Source organism: Crocodylus porosus, unplaced genomic scaffold, assembly GCF_001723895.1.
Source record: "Crocodylus porosus isolate Cpor-Errol unplaced genomic scaffold, CroPor_comp1, whole genome shotgun sequence".
Lineage (NCBI taxonomy): Eukaryota > Metazoa > Chordata > Crocodylia > Crocodylidae > Crocodylus > Crocodylus porosus.
This window is the reverse complement of record NW_017728949.1, coordinates 36,678,434-36,704,507: the sequence shown is the minus strand read 5'-3', so window position 1 is coordinate 36,704,507 and position 26,074 is coordinate 36,678,434. Positions and strand designations below refer to the sequence as shown.

The window sequence follows — 26,074 nt, the reverse complement described above, 5'->3', positions numbered from 1 at the left end:
TTTCTCTAAACACATTTTTCTTTTGCCAATAAAATAATATTTTGACTGGGTTATTATGAGCAGGTGGGTCATTTACAGTTAAAAGTTTTGCCAGAGAGGCTATGTCATTTAGGAGTATGGGTGGAAAAAAGGATTACATCTCTAACTGCCATAACTTTGTCAGCAAAGCCCTAGAAGTCCCTTTCCAATATAACTTATTTTGCTTGGCAAAGTGGTCTGAACTCTATTTGGCAGAATAATTCTATCAGAAAATCCTTTTCAGCACAGAAAAGCTCCTAGTTTTGTCTGGCAGCATCCATCACACCTAAAGGCAAACCCCCACCCCACCAAAAACCCCCAAACAAAAAAACAACAACCCAGCAAAACACTGAAGATAGTAAATAAATGACATCAATATATTTGCCCATTGGATCACAAACCCCAAACACTTTAAGGAACTTATAGTTTTTTGAAAACCATTGGTTTGGGAATCTAGTAGTTTTTCTCTTTTTCTTCCATTTTTCAATCTTTTTTTAAATTAGGCAAATATATATGTGGTTTTAAAGAAATAAGCAGAATCAAATCCAAAGTATAATTGTAATAGTGTGTGGTATTGGCCAAGCTAATAACAGTACCCTTGGTATTATTCAATGATCACTCAATAAGATCTTAATTTCTATAATTAAAGTGTTGATGAAATAGTACAGTTTTGAAGGACAAAGTACTGTCAGTGAGAGACATCAGCTTTATTCACTGAATGATAACAAGTATTTGATAAATTTGTTTCAAAGTCCCATATATAGAGCAACTTGTGTTTGTTTTTGAGGGTACAACTTTGCCACCAGTATTTATGCTGGTAAGTATTTTAATAGTCAGCATAGGTAAGAGTAGTAAAATGTCACCCTTAGTAAATATTTAATTGGCCACCAGCCCTTGATCCAGCAAATACTAACCAAGAATTACTTCAGCAGAAGTAAAGAGGTATGCAAATTTTTCCCATATCAGGGTTAAACTATGACAGTCTAGTCAATATATTTGTGCCAACCATGACAACACCAGCAACTTCAAGGATTTTTGTTTTCATTAAAAGGTTATTGACTCCATCATCTCAGCCAGTTCACTGACTTTAAATTTTGCTGAGTTGGGGGTCTGTATATCAAATATGGTGTGGTATGAGTTTTTGAACTGTTTAAGCTATTTGCTATACGCTATGACATAGTTTGAAAAACTTTGAATATAAAGTAAAGGTTATGGACATACCATTCCATTCAAAAGATAATGTTAGCGAAGGGCTCAAAAGTGTCTTTGCTATGTTGACTCTTTTCAGCCGTGCTGGTAAAGCCACCCCAGTCCATATCCCTGTCTGCTCTACCTCCCATCCCTGTGGGGGAAGTGGGGAGGGGGGACTGGAAAGCAGAGGTGCAGGTTACTGCAGCCTCTTTGAGTGCCTGCTAACTTGTGGCAGAGGAGGCTGCAGCATTGTGAAATGTATCAGCTGGGGGGCAGGACTTCTACCAGGACCAAATATATGTCCCCTGACTGAAATGTTTCCTTCTAAAAATGTTTCTTAGTGTGTTTCACTTGGAAGTGTTTCAGCTGGTACACCTGTCTGCATCCTCCCCTAAAGATTAACAATTTACCATTGTCCCTAGTCTGGAAGATACGTGAGCTAGCCCCTGTCAATTGATGGCAGACATACTGAAGCATTCCATGATACAGCAATTCCATAATCAACCAGAAGCTGTAGATTGGATATGGAGAGATTCCTCAAATCACCACATCTTGTCATTGTAGGAGTAAGTTTGTATAAGGGGTTGAGTAAAAAGCATTCAGTTATTTTCAAGCATGGAAACAATGATAAAAACTACCCCCCCCCGATCTTTGGTATGGTGAAAAAAAAAAGGCAAACTTTTAAAAGAGATGTGTCTTGCAGCATGAAAATGTATTTTGACTGCTGTAAGCATTTCAAAAGTACAACATTTCATCATAAGATAAAAAACAACTCTTGGGTGTAACTGCTAACATTCCACTGGCACCTCATATGTTGAATGGAAATTTCATATATGCTTATCTCTTAATGTTCTCACCTAGACTAGATCTCACCTAGACTAGAGTTTCTGGTTCTGTTTTAAAAGGAGTTAATTTATTTTCAATTAAGTTGGGCTAGTTAACATGATAACCAACTATCTGAGCTCATGCTCCAAAAGAGTTAACAGACAGATAAGAAAAAGATGGGGTACAATAAAAAATAATATTCTCTCTCTTTTGTCTTCATTATCTCATTGTAACCTCATGAAAGGGAAGGCTGGAGTTTATAAGTTTAGTGAAGAAGTCTATTTAAAAGCAGTGTTTATGAAGGACAGTGTTGACTGAAAAAGTGGTTTCCAAGAGCAGAGTCTATAAGGGAGAAGGAAACGAAGGGATTGTTTTATAGGATTGGACAAAAGACGGCATCCAGAGGAATATGGATGAAGGAAATGAAATAGATTAAGCATATCAGCTATGGGCAGGGGGGTTGGACCATATTTGAGAATATGAATTCCAGTCTTTGCACATTGCATTTGCTATTGCAGGCCAAGTGTGCAGTGATGATGTAGCAACGTGCTGTTTTTATTAAAACAAAGAGGGAATTTACTTGAACAGTTGTTTAAGAAATCAGTCAGACATCACTGTACTCATATTTGTCTGAAAGTCAACGTGATACAAGGTTGTAATTGTAAAACAATGTCAGTAATTTAACATGCACAGCATTCTTATCAATTGCTCAAACATTTGTGGTATGATCTTGAGTGTGTTCTAAATTACACGGACAATTTTTTCTTCCCAGCTCACTGTCATGGACTACTATAGTTTGTAACAAAGCTTAATTTATCTTATGTATCTGCTTTCAATTATTTCTTACTTTTTAATGGCAATTTTTAGCTGTTAATATTTATCTAGTCCCTTCATTAACATACTACATAATTAGAATAATTCAAAGGGATCCTTTAGTCATTAATCACACCTGATACGCAGACACTACCACAAAGAACTGCAAAAATGGCCTCTTTTCTAAAAGCGGTATTATTCTGGAGATTTGTTTCATTTAGTATTGTCACTAATGGTCATATTCTCTGTTTAATCCATGCAGAGTTCCAATTAGTGTCAGAAAGAAGTAATCACACACAGAACAAGCCCCTCCTCCCATATTTGGTAGTATGTAAATGAGCATATAATTATGTTTCTTTTTAAACTTTGTCTTGTACTTAAACTTTTTTCTTAAACAATGTTAAACACAATTTGTCAAAGTAGGTGGTTTCCAGTTCCCAGTTAAAAATGAGGGGAGGAATAGGTGAAGTGCCATGTATAGCAACATATCAATTGTTGAACTCATTCTCTAACCAGTACCAAAAAAGTGATGACACTGACAATGTCACCAAGCACCTTAAAAATCTATGAGGGCTTGATCCTGCTAATCAAGTTTAACAGGGCAACTGTAACAAAGGTTTCTATAGTCTAAAGTAAGACAAATAACGCACGCAGATAATACACTTACTGATGAAAGAGTAGGACAGAAGTTTCATTTTTTGGTGATAGGGGTTGTGGAGAGAACTATTAAAATACTTTGCTGAAGAGCTTCATTGAAGTAGAGTATTAGGGTAGAAATATAACGCAAAGATCAGGAGGAAAATGTCTGTTAAGGGTTGATTAGAAAGACACAATTGTGGAAGAAAGATATGAAATAGTGGTGTGTGTGGGGAGGCACCAGGGGTGTGCAAAATGGGCTGTATTCGACTGGGATTCAGATTCGGCCCAAATCAGGGACAGTGATTTGATTTGTTGATTCGGATCACTGTCCCCAATTTGATTTGGCCAGATCCAGATCTGAAGATTTGATGCTAATTCAGAAAATCAGCAATTCAGCCATACACACAGCTTTAAATGTTTTTTCTACATACTTCAAGGTACTAGGCATGGCTCGTGAATGCTGTGATGGTGGGATGGATGGAGCATCCCACAGTAGCATGGAGGGCCCCTCCACGTGCTCGGTTATAAATCCAGAAGTGGAGCAGAAGCGCTTTCAGTCCACTTCCAGGTTTGCCAGAGAGTGCACTGGGGAGCTCCCTCGCACTCCCCCAGCTCAGTGATCAGCATGGGTGCCCACCCAGACCCAGGAGGCACCAGTTGCTGAGCCAGGGGGTGGGGGGAGGCCCCCCAGCATGCTCCCCGATGGATCTGGAAGTGGACCAGAAGTGCTTCCGCACTTCTGGGTCTGCTGTTGAGTGTGCTGGAGACCCCCCTGCCCACTGCTGTGGGACGCTCCATCTGGCCCAGCATCTCAGCATTCATGAACTGCCTGGTATCTTGAGGTATGTAGAAAAAACATTTAAAGCTGTGTCTATATTCAAATCACTGAATCTTTCCAAATCTCTCCGAATCAGTTCAGAGAGATTAAACGTTCTCCTGATTCAATTTGGATTCAGAGATTTGGCCACTGAATTGGGCCGAGTCTACACTGAATTGAATCAGGGACTGAAGCTTTGCACAGCCCGAGGGGAAACCCAACTCTAATCCATTGAAGTAGGGAAATAATTTAAGACAGCAGAGGTAGAAGTTAATTTACCTGATGTCATTTTAGTTTGACACTTTACCCCCAACCTTTCAACCAAGGCTGCATTTGTTCCTTTCCTAGACTAGAGGTAAGACATTTTGTGCCCCAAATCTTGCCTAACCTCTCTCCCAGCTGTACAGTTGCTCCAATAAAAAGATATTACTTCACTTCACCAGTATTCCTGTTGGCTTATTCCCTGCACCACCATAGCAACACTACCACCACTTCTAGCAATTACTGATGCAGTTTCAGAACACACTGCATGTACTCCTTCAGTATTAGGGGAAAGGAAACACATTGTCCTGGTGTTTTTCCAGAGTAAGCCAGTCAAGGTTTGCACAGAGCAAATAACTTTTCCTTAGTCTTAAAAGACTTCTGTGTAGCACCCTTTGATTATGGCATAGCTCAGGAAATGTATTTTAGTTTCCAAAAGGACTCTAACATATATTTCTTCATCAAGAAATCACCACTTTTTAATGGTGCTGACAGCATCAACATACTAGCATTTGTTTTCTTTAATAGACACTTTTGTGGCTTGGTGATACTTGCAAATTAGTTTCACACAACCTTGTTTATGTTAAATGTCACAAGGAAACTGATAACTGTTGAAGTTAGAAGTTTTGATACTAGGGTGCAGCACATGTCACATTTATTCCTATCTAACTTACATTGGCTTGTATACTGATATAAGTTATAATGGTGGCAGGAATGGACAGACAACCATCTTTCCCTGGGTAGCTCCTTGCAATAAGCTGTATTATAGTGCCTCACCAGTATGTGGTAAGGGAACCAGTAACTGTTTGCGTTGAACAAAGGCCTATCCTGGGATAAATGTGACTGATGCTACAGACACATGTGTACACCTGTGTTATTCACACCAGTATCTAGTTACTACTAACTGCTCAATGAAGTAACTTACATTTTCTCAGATTGGAGTTCCTTATTGTATGCCTGATATCTGCTCCACATATATGCTGTTGTGTAGGCAGATTACACCTTTACTCTTTACCTTCAAGATGTAAAGATACTGAGTATCTACACCTCCTATTGCAACTTTGCAACAGGTGGTCTGTAACAGGGAACCCTAGCCCTGTCACCAGAAAGCAGGCTAGAACTTTCTGGGCATAGGGCGCTGATAAGGAAGGGGTGAAATCCTGAGCCTGGCCAGCTAGTCAGCTGATGGGAAGGGGCAGGACTATAAAAACCCTGGGCAGAGTGGCAGTAAGGGGGACAGCAGTGCCTCTGAAAGCTCCACAGAGAAGCTGGGTGAGCAATCCAAAGGCAGGAACTACAGAAGCCATTGGGAGATGGCAGCCGCACCACAGCAAGGACTGCAGTTGATGGAATGGAGCTGAGGCATGAACCCTGCAAACGTAAGCAGACCTGCTGCTTTGCTGGATCATATTGGTTGGTGACAGTTATTATTTTTTCCTTTGATTATTGAATAACACTGGTGGCTTGGGTGAGGTTATTAGGGGAAGGTAGAGGCCTCATTTTGGGGACCCCAGCACAGGGGGGCCTGGCTTTTTGGGGGGCACAGACCCTGGCACCTGAAGGTGTGATCTTAAAAGGGCCAGGGAGGTCTGGTACACCTGGGGTGCAATTTTATTTTGTTTTTTTTTGGACTGAGAGGGTGTGACTTCAGGGTCATCCCCTGGTTTTGAACTTGCAACCCTCTAGCTGTGGGGCTGGAGCTTGGACCACTGGGCCAGGGCTCCAGATTGGAGTAGGAAGGGGGGCCATGAGTCTCAAGACACCAGAAAAGGCTAGAGCCTCAGAGTCAAACCCTGCTTAGTGGGTTTAGATGGGGAGGCCTAGCTAGAGAAAAACAGAGGTCAGGCCCAAATAGGTGAAAGGCCCCAAGATGCATGATGCAATAGGCAGTCTCCCACTAGCAAGAACATCATCATAATAATTTCCATCAAGACATGGCAGGAGAGTGTAGGGCAGGATATAAGAACTCCCAAGAAGGCTCCAAAGGTGCCCTACGTAAAATGTGGATTACCAGGGAAGTTGGTGCTGGGGAGGATGACTTGTTACATGGGCCAAATTAATAAAACTGCTTCAAAAATGGTGATTTCCTTCTCTGACTAGTAGGATTACAGAGAAGTAAAAAAACTTATTTTCAATACATGAGTAAGAGAAACTTTTTGTTAAGAAACCAATTGTATTTATACATACTACTTAATCATACTAGTCCTGATTAACTAGCTCTATACAAGGTAATTCTGTGGAAATATCTGGACACCCCACAATCTCTAATGTATTTGTCTTTAGACCACTCTTTTGAAGTAGGGCATTTTACAAAAGTGAAATTGAGGAAAAGAGAGATGAATGGCTAGCTTCTCAAAAGGACATATATTGCAACACTGAGCAAGACGATACCTGGTTCCCATAGCAGAATCCATAGCACTGATTTAGGCACCTAAGCTCCCTATACAATAGAAGTGTAGAGTCAGTAGCATTGAGGCAAGTGAGGCACCAGCCCCAGGTGTCAGTTTAGAGTGGGTACCATTCTGGTGCTCCCTACCATCCCTAAAGCAGCCTTGCACCACACAGCCAGAGAAGCTGGGCTGGAGCAGATCTGCACCATCCAGCTAGAGGATCTGCATGCTGAGAAAACCTGGGCAGGCAAGACCAGCCTCCTTTCCTTCTTCCACATAGGTGAGTTTTGCCCAAGATGCAAAACTCATTAGTCGCATCTCTGGGTAGGGTTAGACACTTCCTGAGAACAGATTAGTAACAGGTAGCCAATTTAGGCTCAGCTATTTAAGTGAGCCAGTGGAAGCTCTGAAGAAAAGCTGTGGCTTAAATCTTAACCACTGGGGAATTTGTAGACTAACTCAATTCAGGGCAATTCTGCCTTTTGAAAAGGATTCAGAGAAGGAGACAGTGCAGCCTTTCCCTTGTCTACATTTTATAAGTAGTTAGAGGACTCAACCATGGAAACTGGTAAAAAATGGGAGCCTATACATGTGCTCTGATGCGTTCTGATTAGAACATGTTGGAGCCAAGTCTGGTAATTAGAATGCTCCAGCGTGCTTCAGCATCTTGTGTATTCAGTGTCCCACATTTCAAAATGGTGGGAGGGGCACTTTAACTAAAGCTCATTGAACAAGCTTTAGTTAAAGTGTCCCCATGGCCATTTTGAAATGTAGAACACTGAATACACAAGACACTGCAGCATTTTAATTACAGTGGCTCTTAGTGGCTCTTCTGAGAGCCACTCAAATGAAAATGCCCCCCCACCCCCACCCCAGAGCATGTGTATAGGCACCCAATGCCTTCTTCAGACTGAGGTGATTCAAACTCGTATTTCCCTCCTTGCAGGAAAATATTTTAACCAACTGGCTGCTAGCTGTTCTGGAGTGCAGGCGTGTTCTGTTTCTCTTCTTGAATCGGTTCCATTCTGCAGCAAAGAATTCAAACTTCACTGGACAAGAAAGAGCAAGCAAGAGGGATCACAACTCACTAGTTCGATGGTTAGGTTAGCTTAGGTAAGGTTAGTACACTGTCTTGAGTTCTGGCTTCTGCTTACACATTTAACTTAGTCCTTGGTTAAAGTGTAATGATAACTAAGTAGAATAATGAGGGTGATAGTTCTAGTCCCAGATCTGGCACTGATTTGTGATATAAAAATTTGAGTTAGCCTGATTAGTTGAGTAGGTCCCAGGAATAAGTATATGTAGTATTTTTATATCTGTCTAACAAATTGATTAGTGAGCAATTTAACTTATATATGAGCAACTCATACTAAATATAATTTAGGAAACATAAGTACTAATATAGAAAAGAAAACTATTCCGGAGTCGGCTTGACCCAGCTGGAAAAAGGAAGACACCGAGGTCGGCTTGACCCAGCTGGAAAAAGGAGCATGCCCTTGTGATGGTTCCCATTGCAAGAGATAATTATAAACTAACAGAAATATTATGTTATGACTAATCTCATTGTGCGCGCAACTAAGCACGTGTAAAAGGAACCATATAAATATGGGAGTTACAAATTCCTCGGGGTAGCTCTTAAGGCAGGAGTCTGCCCTTCTGCAGAAGCAACAAATTTTCTACTGGCACTCCTGTGTCTCTTGACTTATATTATCACAGCTAGTGCCCATGATGCAGGACCAGACTTTCCTTTCCTGTTTGGGCAGCTAACTCGGGTTTTGCTGACAATTTTGGCGACCCAGATGGGACCCTAGTTCTCCAGGCCTCAGCCACCATCCCCTGCAGCAACACCCAAGCCAGCTACGGGATAAGTTTACCCTAGGGGTCTTGATAAGGGGGGTTGATGGCTCTGGCATGGAGGTAAGGTGATTCCAGATCAGAGACAGTAGAGGTGCCAGTCCTGGGCCTCGAGTACAGTGTTTCTCAGGCAATAATTGGAACAATGCTCACGCTAGTTTTGAAATATTTGATTTTGCTTTGTTATATGTGCTTGTTTGGTCTTGTCTGTGAGTTTTAGGCCCGTCTCTCTCTCAGTTCCTCACCCTGGTGACGCAGGCAATCCTAGTGGGTTGTCCGTTCGACCCTTTTGGGCCGGGAAAGCTGTGTGGGGCAGTTTATGTTTCTATTCACGCACTGAGGAACTGATTCCTATCTCTGCTCTTTCTCTGATAAGTCCCCTTTTCCGTTTAGGGCACTGATTGAGTCTAGTTTGAAAGTCAACTCTGGTATTCTGGTTTAAAGGTATAAGGGGTACCCCGCCGAGGGAGACAACATGGGACAAACAGGATCTGTCTCTGTCCCTTTAGAAAGTCCCCTCGGAACTGTTCTGTCAGATTGGGCTGAAATCCCAGGAACTAATCAGGTTAAAAAGTCTAAATTAATCCAATTATGCACAACGGCTTGGCCTTGATATACTTATCAGGACCCAAGTTGACAATGGCCTAGTCTTGGTTTATTTGAACAAGAAGTTTTAAGATATCTTAGAGGGTTTTTAGAGAGCTCTTGCCCTCGTCAGATGGATTTTTGGTATGTTTGGGCAAATACGGCCATTATAAGGAAAAAAGATCGTAACAATAATAATTCAACAAAAACTCAAGGCCAGCACTTGGCCCCTTTTCGAGTCAGTCCAGAGAACCCTTTTGGAGCTTTACCACCTCCATACGTCCCAACTGCTCCCTATTCTGAGGAGGATGAATGGCGCCCAGCTGGATGGCTGCCTCGCCCTGTCCCAGATCTAGACTCAGACTCATCCCCGGAGTCATCGTCTTCCTCAATAAAGGAGAGTGACCTTAAAGTTATAAGCTCTCCAGTGGATATTCCTGCACCCTGAGCATCGGTTGATAGCTCTCCCGTGTCTATCCATACGAGGAACCAAAATAAGGAAAAGGTGCCTACCTGTCTAGCCCCATTGCGTCAGTATCCTGTCCCTACTCAAGAAGGGGTCAGCTTTCCATATACTCATATCCCATTCAACCCTCAGGACCTCATTCTTTGGCAAACTAATAACCCCAAGTTTAGGGATGACCCAGAAGCAGTGAAACACAGGGTAGACACTATTATCAACACCCATAATCCGACCTGGACTGATATGAATCAGCTCTTAGGCACTCTTCTTAGTAAAGAAGAAAAAGCAGAAATTATCAATCAAGGCAATTTATGGGTCATAGAAGGCGACGGTCAGGACCGTACTGCCTGGCCCCTAGACCCTCCAAATTGGGACCCAAATGATGATCGACATGGTGATGATGATTTGAGACTTTTACAAAGGGCCCGGCAGACCCTTCTTGAGGGATTAAAGAGAGCAAGGCAGAAGAAGGCAGATTGGACCAAAGTCCAAGCCATTAAACAAGGACTAACTGAGCATCCCAGTGTTTATTGCCAGAAACTTTTGAGTACTATGACCAGACATGGTGGTGATTGTAATCCTAATAACCCCACTAATCAAACAGCGGTAAATTCCACCTTTGTGGGCCAAGCCACTGAGGATATAGGAAAGTATATTACTAAGCATCACCCTGATTGGAATACCAAGATGCTCCCTCAGTTAGTTGATCTAGCTACTTATGTCTTTGACCGACATCCTGCTTGTGCAATTCACTTAATATTGGTGTCAATTTCTCTGTCTCTAAATTGAGGACCATCATATATCTCCTAGCTGTTTTTAGTTAACATGTCAAACACTTTCAAACTGAAGTGTTAATATGCCTTCACATAATTCATATGACTGGAGAAGGGAACACATAGCAGTGAGAAAGCATTATATCCATATTACTAGTTTATATAGCAGTTACATTTAATAGTAAGTTTGTGTGATTTTAAAGATTCTGGAAGATTGATGTTAATCTTAAACTTGTTCACACATCTTTGGCCCTGCATTTCTAGTCTAAATCAATCTTTATTATGTCTTCTTCAGTCATCACAACTATAATCTTAGAATGGAAGTTGCTGCTTTTTTATCAGCATGTCTTTGTTATAAAATAAAATAAAAAAGCAGTGACAATACCACGATTTTGATAGTGAGGATGCAAGCGATATTGAAGAGACAAGATCACTTCCAGTTCTTAATATTACATGCTGCAAAATGAAAATGTGATACAGTCTTTTCATAGTTAGATTTTACTATCATCAATTTTATCATCAAGGTCAAGTGGCTGTGTAAAACTAGTTGAGAGCTGAGATGGACATGTGTTAAACTGCACTGCAAATTCAAACATGAATCTGACACTACACCCTTCCAGAGAAACTGATATCCAACACGCTGTTCTCAAGAGTCATGATTCTGCTATTCAGTGCTATTAGGAACTCTCCTAATTAGAATACGTGTTGCTAGAATTAAGTATCTGTCTATATATTTCACTTAATCTTAAATGCTTATTTTTAAGAGTTCATATCTAGAATATAAAAATTATCTTTAAGTTTAAAACATGATATGAAAGGCAAAGGCAGGAGCTGTAATGTTTAGGTAGAAGGTAAGAGGCAGACAAAAGAGAGGTCTACTTTGACTTCTGGAAAATTCCAGTCAATTTTTTCAAAGAATTGACTAGTGCTTTTGGGTACCTACCATATACTTAAAATCCAGAGCCCAGCATTTTCATCTCATGGGACTTTCAACAATTTCTTCAAGCCCCTGAGCAGGGCTGGCCAATTTTCTTTTAAAATGTAGAAAGAGATGGTGGTTGTGCTCACCTTTTATGTAACAGAACTTACTCAGGAAGTGGGTACTCAGTTTCAACGTTCACTCCAACTCGAGGAGGCTAAATCCACACTTCAAGGAGAGTGCTTTAGTAGGGGCACTCTCCACTCTTCCTGATGAATCTGTATCACTGTGCAGAAAGGGGCTAGATGGATAAGGAGCTTGGTTGGGGAACTCGCTGGGGAAGAAGAAATCTTTGTATTTCCTGCTTAAGAAAGTTGGATCATCAGGCTCCTGGTGCAGGCAATTCCCTTGTAGCTTCAGCTGCTTCTGATTGCCAAAAAGAGGACCTGTCCTGCCCTTTTGTAACCTTCCAGTGTCTGCAAAGGTGAATACATTGGAAAGCATGATAACATGACTATAATTCATGAATATTTCAGAAGTATTTTGTTCAAAGATTGCAACAGTCAGACACTTTGGGACTCATGGAATTGCAATAATAGCAGTAACTGACAACATACTATAGTTTGAGCATAGGAAATTACTAGAATTTGCTAAACTGTATGATAGTGTCAGAGTAATGATGCAGCTAGGAAGGCCCAGATTTTTTTTGGAGGTAATAATATCTTAGCATGGTATCTTTTTATTGGACAACAATGTAGATATAGTTGTAGACATAGTTGCCCAATAAAAGTTACCACTCTAAAAATACTTGTCTTCTATTAAAAGTCATGATCATAATGAGCTATCTAGTCCTAGCTATCCTCAAAAGCCAGTGAAGTAGCTTGAAGTGTAGTATGTATGATGAAGAATTTAAAAACAAACAATGGATGCAAAAGAAGAACTACCTTTAACTTTCACTCTGGACTGTGGAAAGCTACCTGCTGAACTCCTCTGTAACAGACATACAAATACTTGATCTCAAACAAAAGGAAAGGTTGATAAGGGAATCCATAATAGTGAGGAAAAGACTGAGAAAGCATGTGCAAACTATTACAAAAGAACAAGACTACTGCTATAGGTAAAAATGTTGGCTGTGGGAATTTGGCAAGGTTGGCACTGCCTGCACAAAGCTACAGTGATCAAAGAAATCTCCTGGATCATATTATCTTCCTAAATGAAGGCAATAATTGTGCAAAGAATTCAGAAGCATCTGCTGAAAACACCTGAACACTTGGCAGAGACAAGTGAAGTGAGAACAGACACAGAGGCTGAAAATAATTTACAAACTGATCCCATTATTGACTATGAGACTGAACAGCCTGTCACCGATAAGGACCTGCCTAAAGAGGTTTTGTAATATAGCAGATTGGGAAGCTTGCTGAAATGCCTAAGAGACTTATCAAGACATGTTTAGTTAGTGTTAAAGCAACCTGAAAGGTTGTTAAAGTCAGTTATTGTTTTTGTTATAGCTTGTCAGTTCAATTTAACAATGTCTTAGTTGGAAAATTTTGAAACGGATCCAAAGAAGGGAAAGTGTGTGACAGAATAAATCCTCCAGAAACTGTAAAGGTGCTCCACTTCCTGTATGCTGTTATCTAGGCTTTGTGAACTTCCTGTAAGGCACTGACAAGGGCAAAGGCATGTCTGCACTGCAGTCACCAAAATGATTGCAATGTAGCACAGAGAAAATGACGTTAGGTAGCCTGGATATCAGTAGCAGGCTGGCTGTGGCACTGTGGAGTGTAGCATGAACTAGTTTACCCTGCTGGGAAATGTACCCTCATACAAAAAGACACATAGGCCCCTGTCAGATGTTACACTTATTACTCAATTAACTGATTAATTATCATTATTTTAAGTAGTGACCAGCCACATGTTCATTCAGTTAATGACATGATAAAATGGGGAATAAGCCACAAAGTTATTACACAAAATATGTGTAATAACTTCATGGCTGGTTCCTATCATGCCTTTAATTATACACGTGGCCAGCAGTCCCAGCCTCTGGAGCACACCAGAGCCCTTCAAGCTTCCTGCATGCTCCAGAGGCTGGGACTTCCAGCCAGGGGAGATTTACAAACTGTCATGAACTCCCCTGGCTGGAAGCCCCACTCAGCTTACCAGCACTTCCCCGGGGTCTCCCAGCTGGGGGAATGCATCAGAGTCAAATCCCTGGTCAGGGCTCCTAGCTGGGCGAGTACAGGGAGCCAAGCTTGCTGGAGCAGGGGGAGCCTGGGATCATGGATCCCAGGCTCCCCCTGCAGTAGCAATATGGTACAATGCAATCAGATGCTTGATCCCACAATTGTGCCTCCTGCCATGCATATGTGGCATCATGCCTTTAATTTAATGTTTGTCAGTGGCCCTAGTCATTGGTCATAGGAAGGGAATAGGAAGCAGTTTGTTACCCTTTTCTATATGTATCACTTCGTAATATCAAGCTGTAATATCAAGGGTTTAAGATAAACCCTTTATTCAAAGCTTGTAGTACGGGGGCCACATCCACATTGACCAGTGTTTGTATGGACATAATTATTTGTATCAGCAATTAAGAAAAATACAGAAATCTGTAAAAAGCTGTTTCATAATGGGTGCATCTACATGTGCAATTACTGTACATAAACAAACTCTGGATCTTATTGCTCCAGAGTGTTTTTCTTCCAAGTGCCTGGAGTTATTTGCTCTCAGAAGCATGTTCAAATGTTTATTCACACAGCAGTTGGAGCCCAGCCAGAGCAGCTCTGGCTGGCAGGGGGCCAGCCTGGGGCTGCTCCAACACTGCTCAATGTGCTGTGGAGGAGCTGGCTGGGGCACGAGGGTGTTTCAGTGTGGGGCTAGCCAGCAGGTATCCCTGGCACTGAAGCACACTTTTGCCCCAGCCATCTGGTCAGCTTCTACACCTGCACTACTGTGTATAAATAAACTCAGGAGCAGGGTTAGTACTAGTATTTACAAGTACTACCTTGCAGAGGAGTTTATTAGTTTTGTGCGCCCTAATAGGGATGCATGTGTAAACACTGAGACATTTGCTATGCAGTTAATCAACTATGCAGTAAATATCTCGTATAGACCAGCCCACTGAGGACTAGCTGTGCAATCCAAGGCCAAGTAATTTATCTTAAAAAAATACTACCACATCACTTTGTATAGTGAATATAGATGATCGCTTTTTTTAAGGATTGAAGCTAGCTCAGCCATAAACAGAGGTATGGACATAGGAAGAACTTTTCAGGGGATAAGGGGGTGTAGAAGAGGATGAGGCTTTACCTGTTACTGGTTGCTTTGTGGTAACTGCCTTTGTGCATATACTTATCCCAATGTAAGTAGAACAAGAACTTAGTTCTCTTAGATTGTGGGCAGGATACGAACAGCTTCTTCTACTAATGTCAATGAAAGTTATGAGTAACCTGCAGGGCAAAAACTGACCAGTTTGTAAGTGTCATGGAATTGCATAGAAAGAACACTAACAGCATGCTACAATTCTCAGATGTCCCCTAAGCACTAGGCTATCTGCCAAGAGAATAACACATTAGACAGACGCATCAATAATTCCTGTCATGGATCTTCAGAAAAATCCCATTTGTTTCTACATCCATTCAAATTGCACCTTACTTTATAGGAATTTGCAACTTTCATTTCATATTTATATTACAGTAGGTTGTAGAGGCATACATCAGAATTAGGTTCCTGCTGGGACTGTACAAACACAAATGTAGTTGTGGGTCCTTGCTCCAAGAAAAACTGAAATATCTTGAATGAACAGAACCACCAACAGACTGGTTCAATTCCCTGGTTGTAAATGAACAACCAAATGAGGTATGCATGTGTATTTATCCACACGATTTAACTGAAGTCATAAAATGTGAACATTAACCAATAAAAATAGTATATTCTCAACTCCAGATGTAGCATTTTAGTGTGCAAAATTAGATGAGCCAAGCTCCAAGCTAGTGACTTGTAATATACCATTTGGATGTGAGGAATTAAACTGAATACTGTTGAGTATGCCATCTAAATTCCTTTTGCTGTTCTGCTGCTAAGGTATTTCAAAGACCTGGGTGGGGGAGATGGCAGTAAGGGCCAAAGGCTAATGTTTTCTACTGAGAATCAAGAAAATTGGATTCTACCTACTGGCTTTGCTATTTAAGCTGGCCATTCTATTATGCCAGTTTGGGACAAGTCACAGCACTTCTCTGCATATCAGTTTCTGAGGATTTGCTTAATAATGTATGTCTTACCCAGGTAATCACCTTTAGATTATATGAGAAAATACAAGACTGTGCTAACTCTCCTATTACAGCTAAGATTGACAATGCCTTTCTTTTTAAAGGGCTATTCTTCCAGTTCTCTAAAGCTTCCCTGCTTCTCCACGTAGTACTAAAATTTGCTTTGATGCCTGGGGCTGAGTTAAAAGATTCAAATTTGGCCCTTTGTTTCTGCACCTCAGAAGCCTCTCAGGGGAAAACAGTGTTTCATAACCTCTGTCTCTCAATGCCCCCACCCTGCCCTGCTGAGGTTCACACCATACTCTAATCATCTTTCCAACCAGTTACAGTCACTTACCATTCATATCGGCTAGTGAATAATAAGTTGACCATAAGGAAATCCAGGACACTTCCTTCCTCTCATCTCTGCTGTCCAAAGTCAGTGGTGTTGCTGGAGGCTGCGGTGGGGCATGGTGTGCTGGGCAGGCGGGTGAGCAGGTAGCAGTGTCTGCCTGCCCAATTGCTTGGCATACCATGCTACTCTGCATTGCTCTGCTTTGCTCTGCCTCCCTGCATTTCTGGGATGTTCATTTTAACTCTCACCAGCCAGCCTCCAAAATCTGGGACTGTCCTAGCTAAACCAGGACGTATAGTAAGCAGTACTGAAAACATCATTAGCCAGTCACTGGATCAGTACATTTTGGACAGATTGCAGTGTGGAGAAAGACTATGAGGGATTTCAGCCAGACCATTTGAATGTGATCTTAGAACTAAACCTGAGCTATAACTAGACACTGTAAATTCCAGCTCCACTGTTGGCAAAATAGGTGAATCATCTATAGACAACTTACTATGATCTGCCTGTGATCCTTCTTTTGGGAAATATAATCTGAGTGCAGCTAATAAGCAAAAAAAAGGACCCAATGATCTTTTAAAAGGAAAGCAGTCTACACGTGAATGCCTGTGGGAGTGGGGAGAGGATTACGGGCAGAGGAGTGGCAGGGCAGAGAGAGCAGGGTTTGGGACTTTGGCATGGGGAAGGAGAAGGAATACATGAAAATGGAGGGTAGAGTGATAACTGTGTGTTTGGGGGCAGGGGTTCATAGCTGGTAGGGTCGGAAGGGACCTTAGCAGATCATCTAGTCTGACCCCCTGCCATGGGCAGGAAAGGGTACTGGGGTCAAACGACCCTGGCTAGATGTCTATCTAGCCTCCTTTTGAAGACCCCCAGGGTAAGAGCAAGCACCACTTCCCTTGGAAGTTGATTCCAGATCCTAGCCGCCCTGACTGTGAAGTAGTGCCTCCTGATATCTAGCCTGAATCTACTCTTGGTCAACTTATGGCCATTATTCCTCGTTACTCCCAGTAGTGCTCGGGGGAACAGGGACTCTCCCATTGCCTGCTGGTATCCCTTGGCCAGTTTGTAGATGGCCACTAGATCCCCACTCAGCCTTCTCTTGTGGAGGTTGAACAGGCTCAGGTCCTGTAGCCTCTCCTTGTAGGGCCTGCCCTGCTGCCCCCTGATCATATGAGTGGCCTTCCTCTGGACCCTCTCCATGCTGTCCACATCCCTCCTGAATTTCGGCGACCAGAACTGGACACAGTATTCCAACTGCGGCCTGACCAGTGTTGCGTAGAGGGGGAGAATCACCTCCTTGGACCTGTTTGTGGTGCATCTGTGGACCTACCTCAGATGAACCTATGTTGGTTGCCCCTAAGCATGATCTCCCCTGCTGGTTCCTTGCGGATGTGCTCCTGGATAATTTTCTCAAAGAGCTTCTCCAGGACTGAGGTAAGGCTAATGGGCCTGTAGTTTCCTGAGTCCTCCTTCCTCCCTTCTTTGAAAATGAGGACCACATTGGCCCTTTTCCAGGGGTGGGGGGTTGGAAAGGGATTGTTGGCTCAGATTCACCCCTCCTATAGGATCTGTAAGTGTTAGGATCTGTAGGGGCCTTGCTGTCCCTGGGTACCTGAACCCCCTCCCTATTCCCCAAATGAATAGGACCCAAATCAGTTTCTGGAGGGGTCTGAGCCCCTGGCCTTGCCCTCCTGATAGACTCCTGAGGCACAGCCCTCCTAGAAACAGCATTTCATTATTTTATTTCACCTGCCATTGTTTTTTCCCCAATATAGCTGGAGATCACACCATAGTTCTGATCATCATCAATCACTGCTAGCAGGGTGTATAGGGGGATAATGTGTATGGTGGGCTCTGGATGGTCTGAGCCCCTCTTCCAGCCCTTCATGGCTGGCATCTGCAGGGACCATGTCCCTCTAGGTGGGGAGCTGAGAGTACACTCGGAGCATGTACTATGAACACAGTCCTGTTACTGGAGTGAGAAACTGAGATTAGGTATGCTAGGTCCATAACAGGATTACAAGCATTGACCCTAGGAAGGGGTGATGAAAATCACCCACAGTGAGTTCACACAGCCCAGAGCTATTGTTTCAGGCTCTGTTCATATCCATACACAGTTCTCATTCAGCTGAGAACATCTGAATGCACTGGGTGCAAATGGGTAAGACAAACCAGTCTTCTCTCACACTTAACAAGGAATAAAACTATCAAGCTTTTCAGTCATGGGCCTTGCATGCAGTTTCTCTTCCTTTCACTACCTCCACCAAATATTTCAAAGTGCAGTCATTTCCCACTCCACAATTAAAAGGCTAAAGGAACAGAGAGAACCACTTCAGGCTCCATAGCTACATTAGCATTAGTGAGACATAGTGACTCATTAACTGCAAACCTAAGTGACATCTAACTCCTACAACAATAGCATTTTTATTTCTGTTAAATGTACTAGGACATTCATAGGCAATAAAAGTTCTTGGAAGATTGTCCTTCCAGAACACCAAATTAAGCAAAACTCAAAATCTTCAAAAACTGGGAAACAGTTAAGGTACCTACCAATACAAGTATACTTCTGTTCTATTTCATCAGTGTGCCCATAAATCCACCTCTCTCTCTCTCTCTCACACTCACATACCCTCACACACACACACTCTGCAGATAGTGTATACTAGGTAACAAGTAGGGCACATGACCACTGCAGAAAAGGTTACTCCTCTTCTTTTTAAGGAAATATTTGCATTTAGATGATCTGAATTCAATACTCGTGAGCCTGCTACTCAGGAGCAACTCCATGTCTGCTAAATTTTAAAACCCCTTCACCCAGTATTCTGTCTAGCACTATACTTTCACTTACCCATCAAACCCACAGACTACTCCCACACCCCACCTTACTGATAACAATTTCCATGCCAGGAAACATAAATACAGCCTTCAGAAATAAGTGCTGAAATGACGTACACTGGATTCCTTGAAGTATGTAGGCATGCTTCCTTTGAGGACACACATGGGGAAGCGGAGGCAAATCTTCCTAGAGGGCAGAGCCCACACAAATCTTTCATCACGGTCACAGTTCTCCCAAGCAAACCCTCCACCTAAAGCTGAGACAGCGAACCCAGATGGACTGCATGTAGACAATGTCTGGTGTCTGTTGCCAGATCCAGAGGGTCATGTACCTTACTCTATAGATCCTGGGTTTCCAGGGTTGTGTGAAACTGAACTTAACAGTCTAAAAGTGCTGGCAAGGGCAACCTTAACTCTTGGTTACTGACAAAATACAAGAAAGAAAGAGGTTAAGAAAGAGGTCAGTGGATCTTTTCCCTTTTTTGCTGTCCGTTTGCTTCATCCAACTATTGCATCCTGTGTTAAGCTATGATTGTCAACTTTTCAGAGTGGGGGCTGTGTTCTGTCATGCCTTTAACAGTGTCTAATATGACTAGGCTACAATCAGGCTGTGAACTCTATGAAATATTATTATTATACTGTATATATCTTTGGAGCACTCAAAGATGATGCAGGTAACAAGCAGTACATGATGTTTAAACTTAGGTTAGGGCACTTATAGAATGCAGTGGAAGTATTGCAAGGTTTTGCAGAAAGGGCGTAACAGAGAGAAAAAATACTGAAAAATCAGGTATCAATGATGAGAGTAACAGGTTTGCCACACTGGACATAAGCTGAGCAGAGATAGCTTGACTCAGATGAAGGAGAAGAAGTAGCCAGAGTGTCAGCTCTGTTTTGTAAAGTACATCTACAGAGACAGATGGAAATGACAAACTTTGTGACAAACTTCACTGCAAATCCATCTCTAATCAACATGTCCTTAGTTGATAGAAAAGATGACAAAAGAGAAATATAAAGAAATATTTAAGCAGGAAAACACACATCACTAGTAAATTAATTTTAAAATGCTGGGATTTTATGAGTCAGTTGCATCTGTAAGCAGAAATGAACTACACTCATACTGAACAAGAGATGATACTGTACTTTTAAAAATTAATTAAATACACACATAGGAAACATGTAGAAAGAGATCACGTTGTTCTTGAAAAGATTTATGGCCAAGTTTTTAAAATCCTCAATCTAACATGACTCCCACTGACTTCAAATGGCACTTTTATTAGATTAAGAATGACTGAATTTGCCCCTGTGTCTTCAGCAATCCTTAGAATTCAATTCATGGTGTTGAAGCTTCAAAAGATATCATCTTCATGTGAAATACGGAGATGATTAGGATTGTGACAAGTGAACTGGTAAGGCTGAAAAGAACTCTGCACTGAGACTGAGCAGCAAATTCCCTTAGTTTTTGGGATGTGGCAGTAACTGACAATGAAAATGAGCATTTTAAATGGAATCTATACTAGCAGTATTTTCTGTCCTGAGCCTCTGGATCTAGAGAGAATACAGCTTCTTATAGAGCTTTACTAATGATGGGCTACCGGAGAAGGTGTGGTCACCTAGAAAGAAAATTACATATAGTTCACAACCCTCACAGGGAAGTAAACAGGTAGACCTTATCCAGAAGTATTGGTGGTCATAGGAAAGTAGGGCTGGAAGGGACCTCACAAGGTCCATCCCCATGGATTGTTCCATACCAAACCATCCCTGTGAAGTGTCTGTCCAACCTGCTCTTGGAAATGTCCAAGGATGGAGATTCCTTCCACAGCCTGTTCCAACACTTGAACACCCTCACTGTTTGAAAGTTATTTTTAATCTCCAAACACACACACACACACACACACACATTTACCTATATCCTATGCAACTTGATTTTTGAAGGGGAATCTAAAGGGGAAAAAAAAAGATTTTTAGTTTCTTCAGTAAAAGTGCATGAGTGACAACAGTTACAGAGTGGAGCCTCTTGCTGGCCCCATGTACTTGCTAGAGCCTGTGGGCTGACCCACTGCACTAGTACCAGGGCCACACACTGACTTCAGAGCCATTTCCTAGGGGGGACCCAGCATACCAAGTCTGGGACTGGATGTTGGGTCTGGGGCTGGCCACTAGCTCTGTAATCTAATGCTGGGTCCAACCCTGAATGTTGTATCTGGGGCTGCAGGCTGAGTCCAGGACTATGCTGTGGTTCAGGAGCCATGTGCCATGTCTGACTTAGCATGTGGACCAGGAGCCAGCACACAATCCTGGACTCTGTGTGCAGGCTTCAGCCAGCACATAGTTGGGGAAGGGACTCCCCACAGGTCCAGCAATTTTGCTGAAAAAGTTGCAGCAATTAATGCTGCCTACCACTCCAACACTTCTGCCAAATTTCTGGACCTGTGGGGATCCCTTCTTTTCATCATATATAATGTGCAGCCCATTTTCCCCCTGCTGTTTTTAGGGAGAAAGAATGGGTTATATGTAAGAAAATACAAAAAATGTAATTTGCTACAACTGTTACTCCTAGTCTGGTCCCCTGTGGCCACTGATAAAAGTCTATCTCTATCCTCTATAATTACCCCTCAGGTATTCTCTTCTCTAGACCAAATAACCCTTCTTCTTTCAGCCTTTCCTCATAAGTCTTACCCCTAACAATTTTCGTTGCTCTACTTTACAATCTGTTGACAACCTTCTTGAAGTGTGGGGCCTGAAACTAGACACAGTACTCTAGGTGAGGCCTCAACAGTACTGAATAGAATGGAAGAATTACTTCCCTTGATTTGCAAGTGAAGCTCCTGTTAATACAACCTAGTATGCTATTGGCTTTTTTTGCAACAGGAGCACAGTGTTGGCTCAGATTCACCTTATGGTCTACTGGAACCCTCAGGTCCTTCTCTGCAGTACTGCAGCCTCGCCACTCATTTCTCAGTTTATATTTGTGCAAGCAATTATTCCCCCTTCATGAAATTATTATGTGCATGCAGTTATTCACCATGCATATGATGCTTTCTGAGGTGCACTTTGCATGTAGCAAACTTTTTTTCATCAATATTCACAAATAATCATCTCAGTCTCAGTATTCAATATCACCCATGTGCTATTTTCTGAATGTGGACTCAAAACATTTTGGACATTTATAAACATGCTCCAGGATTGTGTGTGGGGTGGGGTGGGGAGGGGCATCTTAATTACAGCAGCTCTGAGAGCTGCTCTAATTAAAGCTCCTGTAGTGTCACATGTATCAGCGTCCCTGCACTGAAAAATGGTTGCGGGGGTGCTTTAACTAAAGTTTGTTGAGCAAGCTTTAGTTAAAGCACCCCCACCACCATTTTTCAGCACATGACGCTAATGCACATGACACTGGAGTGCAGTAATTATCATGCTTAAGCAGACTTGATTAACTGAGTAATTACAGTGCATTGGAGCAGTCTCGCTGCACGTGTATAGGTGCCCTTTTATACCGATACAATGTGCACAAGTCATTGTACTTCGGTGTGAAGTTACCCCGTGGAAAAAGGTAGTAGCCTCAGTGTATACTGCATATTTACAGTGGCACTCCATTTCAGCTATGCCATGGGAACCTTTTGCCGAAGAGATTATCTCCCCCCACTTTTCCCGCCTCGCCCACCAGCATCCAGGGTCAAGGACAACTGTCTACTGTCTGGTACTCTGGGTAAGACACTCATCTGTCTGCTCATGATCCCAGTGTGGATTACACTGGTGTACAAATATCGTTTATCATACAAGTGCCTGCATTCTGTGTTTCTAAAAGAGGGGGAAAAAGAAAATCCAAAGCCAGGATTTTCAGTTGGTTCTTTAATTTCTTTTTGCAACAACCAGTACATAGACACATACAAGTTACTCTGAATTAAATAAATTATCAAAACTTCATTTGACTGCCAGTGCTGGGAGTTTCTTTGTCATCAAGAGCAATGTCAGACCTCTCAGAAAAAAAGCTTATCTAGCATACAGTGGATCTATACCATACAATAGGTTTCCTATCGGAAGACAAAGAGTTAGGCACTGAGATGGAAAAAGGGAAGAAGACAGAAATAAGTATTTTCTTCCTATTCTTGGTAAAGAATTAGCCCATGAGGACAACTGTAATTTGACAATTGCAGTTTAACCACAAATATAGGGACTCAGAAAATAACACATACTTGGTGATTTTGCAGATAACATAACACATTTTTATCAACATCTGAGAAGAGATGTCCAGTGAAAAAGAGGCATCCATCATAAAGCAATATTATATCAGGACAAATGGCATTGGTCTTTTACACTTACAGACCCCAAAGTAATTGTTATGCTTGTGTAGGTGGGGAGAAGATAGAAAACTTGGTTTTTAGCATAACCTACTCTTACTCAAGTCACAAACCTGCCCACAGGGTACTCCCAGAGCCATAAGTTTCTCCCTGCTGTCCTGCTGCAAGGAAGAGATCAAGGTTTGCCCTGGGGTAACACCTTATGCTTGCGATCCTCAGCTCCACTACCCTTACACTAGACCTCACAGTTGCAGCAGGTGAATCTCTGCCAGCTCCAGGTGGCTTTCCTTTGGGTTGTGAAAGAAATCTTAGGTCTGCCTTTCTGTAGAATTAGCATAGCCTAGAATGTCACTTGCCCAGAGATCACTCTTTACCACAGGTGAACAAAAAGGAAACAAGAAACCAGAAGGATTTATTATATAAGAAAAAAATTATTATACCAGATAAACTGATGATAATTTTGAAGGCAGAACAAACAGACAAGTAAAGTGTCATAGCAGAGCCACTGGCACAACTGTTTGAGCATGGTCCCAGAGGACTGGAAAAGGGATAATGTGTTCCCTATTTTCAAGAAGGGGTGGAAGGAGGATCTGAGTAATTATAGGCCAGTTAGTCTCACCTCTATGCTTGGGAAAACCTTTGAAAAAATTATCAAGGATCACATTTGTGAGAGCCCAGCAGGAAAAATAATGATGAAGGGCAGCCAGCACAGGTTCATAGCAGGTAGATCCTGCCTGACTAACCTCATTTCTTTTTATGACCAGGTCACAAAATGCTTAGATGCAGGAGACGAGGTAGTTGTCATCTACTTAGATTTTAAAAAGGCCTTTGATATAGTATGTCATACTATTCTCACAAACAAACTGAGAGGCTGTGACATAGATTAGTACATGGTCATGTGGGTGGCAAATTGGTTTAAGGGTCACACCCAGAGAGCCATCACCAGGGAGGATTATACTGCAGTTGCTCAGGGATGCAGGGGGCCAGTCAGGAAGGCAAAGATGGAACTGGGACTAGATTCCCCGATCAAAGATAACAAGAAGTCCTTTTTTAAATACATAGGGGACAAAAAGAAGATTCTGGGTAATGTGGGGCCCCTGCAGGACACGCTAGGAAATTTGGTTGTCACACCAGATGACAAAGCTAACATAGTTAATGATTTCTTTGCCTCCATTTTCCTCAGCAGGGACCAGAACAGCCACCCCACCTCTGGGCCCCCCTCAGACCCCAAGGGAGGTGCACTTGGCCAAGGGTCAGTGAGTATCTAGTCAGGGGACTTCTAGAGGGACTGGATGTATTCAAATAAGCTAGTCCGGATGATCTCCACTCTAGAGTACTGAGAAGGAATTAGCTGAGGTCATTGCAGGACCCCTGGCACAGCTGTATGAGCACTCATGGTGCTCTGGTGTGGTGCCAGAGGACTGGAAAAGGGCCAATGTAGTTCCCAGCTTCAAAAAGGGGAGGAAGGAGGACCCGGGAAACTATAGGCCAGTTAGTCTTACCTCAATCTTGGGCAAGTTTTTGAGGGAATTATTCTGGCACATGTCCACGAGCGAACAGTAGGGGAGATTATGCTTAGGGGCAACCAACATGGGTTCATTAGAGGCAGGTCCTGTCAGACCAACCTAGTGGCCTTCTATGACCAGGTCATCAAATCCTTAGATGCAGGGGTAGCAGTGGACAAAGTCTTCCTGGAATTTTGGAAGGCCTTCGACACTGTCTCTCACCCCGTTCTCATTAAGAAACTGGGGACAGCGGTGTTGACATCTACACAGTCAAATGGGTCGCCAACTGGCTGGAGGGTTGCACCCAGAGAGTGGTGGTGGACAGGTCATTTTCGACCTGGAGGGATGTGGGCAGAGGGTTCCCCCAGGGCTCGGTCCTCGGGCCTGCACCGTTCAACTTCTTCATCAGTGACTTGGACAAGGGGGTAAAAAGCACCCTGTTCAAATTTGCTGATGACACTAAGATGTGGGGGGATGTCGGCATGCTAGAAGAGAGGAATAGGCTGCAATCAGACCTAGACAGGTTACAGGGGTGGGATCTTCAGATGAGAATAGGATGGGATTCAACACTGACCAATGCAAGGTGATACACCTCAGGAGGAAGAGCCAGCACCATACCTGCAGGCTGGGGAACTCCCTTCTTGTCAGTACAGAGGCAGAAAAGGATCTTGGAGTCATCACTGATGCCAAGATGAACATGGGCCAACAGTGTGGGGATGCAGTCAGGAAGGCCAACCACATCTTGTCATGCATCTCCACAGATGCATCTCGAGCAGGTCCAGGGAGGTAATCCTCCCCCTCTATGCGGCACTGGTTAGGCCGCAGTTGGAGTACTGCGTCCATTTCTGGGCGCCGCACTTCAAGAGGGATGTGAACAACATGGAGAGGGTCCAGAGGAGGGCCACTTGCATGATCAGGGGGCAGCAAGGCAAGCCTTATGAGGAGAGGCTATGGGACCTGAACCTGTTCAGCCTCCACAAGAGAGGACTGAGGGGGGATCTAGTGGCCTGTTACAAACTAGTCAGAGGGGATCAGCAGGCATTGGGGGAGTCCCTGTTCCCCCGAGCAATACCAGGAGTGACTAGGAATAACGGTCACAAGCTGGCAGATTCAGGCTAGACATCAGGAGATGCTACTTCACGGTCAGGGTGGCTAGGGTCTGGAACCAACTTCCAAGAGAAGTGGTGCTGGCTTCTACCCTGGCGGTCTTTAAGAGGAGGCTTGATGAACACCTTGCTGGGGTTGTTTGACTCCAGTACTCTTTCCTGCCGTGGCAGGGGGTCAGA

The 26,074-nt window shown here is 42.8% G+C and overlaps 1 long non-coding RNA gene across 1 annotated transcript in view; it reads right to left on the bottom strand.

The window, feature by feature from the left end:
• Positions 1 to 10,599: 10,599 nt before the first annotated feature.
• LOC109322565 overlaps positions 10,600 to 26,074 on the bottom strand; it is a 34,502-nt gene continuing 19,027 nt past the window's right edge. The window contains exons 2-3 of the long non-coding RNA XR_002104403.1: positions 20,892 to 20,926; positions 10,600 to 12,024 (exon numbers count right to left, since the gene is read on the bottom strand). This is a non-coding gene — a long non-coding RNA (uncharacterized LOC109322565). The remainder of the gene's footprint in view (positions 12,025 to 20,891; positions 20,927 to 26,074) is intronic.